Source organism: Ornithodoros turicata, chromosome 5 (genome assembly GCF_037126465.1).
Source record: "Ornithodoros turicata isolate Travis chromosome 5, ASM3712646v1, whole genome shotgun sequence".
NCBI lineage: Eukaryota > Metazoa > Arthropoda > Arachnida > Ixodida > Argasidae > Ornithodoros > Ornithodoros turicata.
Window position 1 is genome coordinate 10,495,518 of NC_088205.1, and position 4,407 is coordinate 10,499,924.

The 4,407-nt window shown below is 45.7% G+C and overlaps 1 long non-coding RNA gene across 1 annotated transcript; it reads left to right on the forward strand.

Annotated features, from left to right (window-relative positions):
- Positions 1–2,365: 2,365 nt before the first annotated feature.
- Positions 2,366–2,718, forward strand: LOC135395295 (uncharacterized). Its single transcript, XR_010423021.1, has 2 exons — positions 2,366–2,578; positions 2,639–2,718. It is a non-coding gene; the product is annotated as an uncharacterized LOC135395295 (long non-coding RNA).
- Positions 2,719–4,407: the final 1,689 nt, after the last annotated feature.

The following is a 4,407-nucleotide window of genomic DNA, read 5'->3' on the forward strand; positions in this document are numbered from 1 at the left end:
ACGCGTGTCTCAGTTTATGATATCAAGAGACGAAGGGAAAATGGACGGGACGACACGTGTGCGAAACTAGCTAATTGCTGATCCACGTCGGACGTGTCTTTTTTTTCTTCTTTTTTGTTCCTGAAGATCAAGCTTCGTCTCCTGATGTGAAGGTTTACCAGCTTACCCCTATTTGATCCGCTTCCTCAGTTTACCGTTGTTACCTACCGTCAATACTGCTACTATTTATAATGCTAATACAACGCAGAGGAACTTAGGTACGATCCCCAAGAACGCCGAATATCCTCTGGATGTACGATATAATGTCCTAACGAATTCGTACATCCGACGGATATTCTGAGGATATCCATCGGACGTACGAATTCCTAAGGACATTACTCGTACATCCAGAGGATATTCGGTGTTGTTGGGGATGCCAGTACTATATTAACAACATTGCTGTGAATTACTACTACACTAGTGTGGTGAAACGGTACTATGCTGTATTTGCTGACGTACTGTAACTACTGTATTACTGCCCTAACACTACTAGCACTTTACAGTGATGTTAATGTAAATCACAATCCGAGATATTCAACCAGCGTTATATTCTGCCGAGGTATTTATAGCGCGAGGGGGTCTTCTGAACTGACTTTTGCGGCTGTCGTTTTGTTCAGTACACACTGACATTGCTAAAATGAGGACAGTCCTTCACAGGAAACCTTTGTGAGGGCATATGGGTACTGGTGTGCATATATATTTGATGGCTGCACTTCGATGTACTTCTCTGTGCGCTCTGCAGAACCGGTTGATTTATAAACAAATAGCCCGTATGCTCGAACACGTCAAAGCAATAGGTGTTGCCCATTTAGGATGCATATGTAATGGAGAAGAGTCTCTGCAGCGCAATTTCGTCGTCTGTATAGCCAGTAATATGTATTAGTAGGTGCACACTATTTGTTCGCATCCAGTAACGTCGAAGGCAGGTTGCCCTGTATGTTACTACAAAAGTAGATAAAGTTACCGCAGCCCTCACAGGAAATATCCTCTGCGGATGAGGCGATGGAGCAGGTATTTCCAGATGGTCTTTGTACCACTGCGAAAGCTGCTGAAATGTTTTTATTGTTTTTTTTTAAGGGGAGATGAAATCTGTACACACGAGGTAGTTTTCGGTAGAGAGTAGGAGGGGGCATGTTTGTTGAAAAAAGAAACAGAGGTAAGGTAATTCAGGCACAGGCCGACTTGCTATTCCCTAAAACGAATAGAAAAAACAAAGTTGGACTTAAACAGAAAAATTGGCCTTAGAGACTGGTCGAGAGGCAGGGGCTGTTGTGACCGCCCCCTGGTTGTGCAGGATCGGGCAGAGAGGGCATTATATGGTAGTATTAGGAATCGAAATTTGGCAAAAACTGAAACAATGAAGAGTCATCAATTAACAGTGATTAATATATTTAAATGATCAACGTTATCATAATGTCATTATAAATAACCGAATGAGGGTTGATACGAAAACACAAACAAAAAAAAACGCTATAGCGTACGCTGAGGTGTGCAATGGAAGGTGAACCTTAACCCCTAGCTCTGCAATGTTTATGCAGCCTGTTTGCCACACCGGCGTCAGCGTAAATTTAATAGGTGTGTACACTGTAAAAAAATACTGTGATTTCTACGGGCGTTTAATAGTATCTGACGACGGCGTGTTACCGTAATCACAAATACTTCGTAAACTACGTAAAACGGTAGCGCCATCATCATGCGCCGGCCATAAACTTGAATGCGGAGGCAAGGCCAAGCCAACTAAGGGGCATTGCCGTCATTCGCAAGCGCCGGAAGCGGGACGTCGTGCGCGGACGATGGTTGACGAAGGAGGACGAAGCGGTTGTTGTAAATCTCGTGAATGCACGTAGTCAGGTAAGTACATTTGTGTTCGCACATCCTGTTCTTTGCGATATGAGCGTGGTGCACCGTATGCCTAGTTTTGTTCAACTTATGTGACACCAGTAAATCGTGGCTCGCGTTTGCTGTGAAGCGTCTCCCTAGTTCTGCGTGTACGTCCTGGCTCGTAGGGTGATCAGGGCGCTCTTGTTGTAATGTATCGTTGCGGAAGGTGCCCTTGTGTTTTTAACACTCTGATGTGCTAGTTGACCACCGTAGAGGTGTACATGAAGCGAGCAGAATACCGTGCTGTCATGCATTATGTGTGTACACGGCGGCGAACTATGCAAAACATGTCACATTTTCGGACGTTACAAGAACACACCAGGGCGGTCGCCTCGAATCGACTTCCTCTCCGAAACCACGAAAGTATGTCACGTCCATTCGTGCTCGTGCAGTTCACTACGAATATAGAGATAGTGTCACAATTAAGTAGCACATACGAAGGGCCTTCATGATGTCCATGATCAGATGTCCTTATGAACGCTGCCTGAAGTAGTTCCGTGCCGTCTCCGCGTTTTATGTGCACCTTCTTGTCCTTCCTTTGAAAAAATAAAACTAATTTCCAGTCTAATTTCCTTTCTCTTTGAAGTGTTTTGATGCCAGAGCTGACTGATGGGTGCACATGGTTCCTTCGTATGTTCTTCATTTGAAAAAATAAACGGTGAGTATGATTGCATGTCAATTGCCCGGCTCCCTGTAACAGTTCCCTTTCTCTTTGCAGGGTTTTGATGCCAGAGGTGACTGGCGCATTTTCATCACTATGTACATAGAAAATAAATCCCAATGTGACAAACATCACAATGTGTTGCGCATGGTCATTGCTTAAACTGCTCTCATTGCTACGACTATATGTAGAAAAAAAAAAAAAAAAAAGAGGGGCTCCCCGGGACGGGCACAGCACGTAAGGGTACATGGCATATGCCAGTTAAAATTACTGGCCAATGCAGTTTTTTTAACGACCACAGCACAGTAATGACACACGGCGTATCCATGTTAAAATTACTGGCCAATGCAGTATTTTTTCACGGGCACAACTTATACGACTGGCCTTGATGGCTCAGTCGGTAGCGTGTACGCCTTCTGATCCAGAGATCGCGGGTTCGAAACCGGCCGAGGACGCCAGCAACTTGGTGGCAGGGTACAAGTTGCGTTTTCACGCCGTCTTCCGTGAGGGACGTTAAATACGGGGCGCCGTGTGATGAGCTTTCATTGCACGCATTGCATTGAACCCTCAGGTGGGCAAAAGCAATCCACAGACCGACCGCTGTGGCGTCGCTCATGATCTCAGTTGTCTCGCGACGTAAACTCCCAATTATAAATATAAAATAACTTATACGGGGCCACCGTAAAAAAAACGGCCAATGTTTGGCAGCCAAATTTCCTTGCATTTGCCCGTTTTTTACGGTGAAATTTTGTACAGTGTACATCAGCGTTTATTTTGCCAACCGATGCTACGACTAGGTACTTTTAAGGTACAGAATGCCTCCTTTAAAGGGACTATCGCATCCATCTCAGTCGATTCCGAAACGCGAAACGAACTTGACGCGAATTGGCAGCGTTGTTCCTGTGTAGTTTGATATAAAACTTCGCAAGAGCAGACGACGCATTCCGGGGTTCCCTCTCCGGAAACGTCACACGGACGAGGCCAATCACTGCGCGCCCTATGACATGGAGAATACCAATCACGGAGCGGCCGGAGGGACCTTGGTAGCCTTGGCAACCGACAGGCCGGGCGGGGAAGCGAGGCGGAATGCTAGGGAGCGGCGTCTTCTCTGTTACCGGCTCGCGGAACGTTGTTTCTTGTTAGTGTCGAACGTGTTCGTACAGTCAGGAGCGTAACGCCTTGTTTCACGTAACATGGTTACGTCTGCACTCACACTGGTAAGCGAAAGCCAGCGTATTTACCGAGGACTTTTCACTTAGTATAGTGCGATGCGAACGCCAAGCAGACGATCTCGGAGACAATCGCCTGCGCTGCGCTCCTATTCGTGTGCCTGGCTTACGTCATCATCGTGTTGGCTGCAGATGGAATGCGGGCCTTTAAAACTCGATTACTTAATATTTAAGCTGTTTTCGGAAGAGAAATTTGGCAAAGTTGACTCTGAAACGGTGACGAACATTATCCTATCGGTATCATACATACGTTCCCGGATGCGATAGTCCCTTTAAGCAATCCTCCTCGCCGAATATGTCACACATGGTTTTACAAGTTACACTTGAAACTTTGACACGAATCCGTCCGAACTTATCCTACAGAACGAACATTCCTCCTTCGTTCCCGCACGTGACACGATTTTAAGAATTCGTTCGTTCTACTCCATTCATTCGCTGTAGGTTCCTCGAACAAGCTACGAAAAGCGTATTCCAGGACACACCTATTGAACACGACACCGCACTCGATAGAAAGAACAAAACCAAAAACCTAAAAGACAACAACAAAAGGTCCTCTTTACAAAAGAAAAACAGAAAGAAGGCAATGAACCGAAAAGG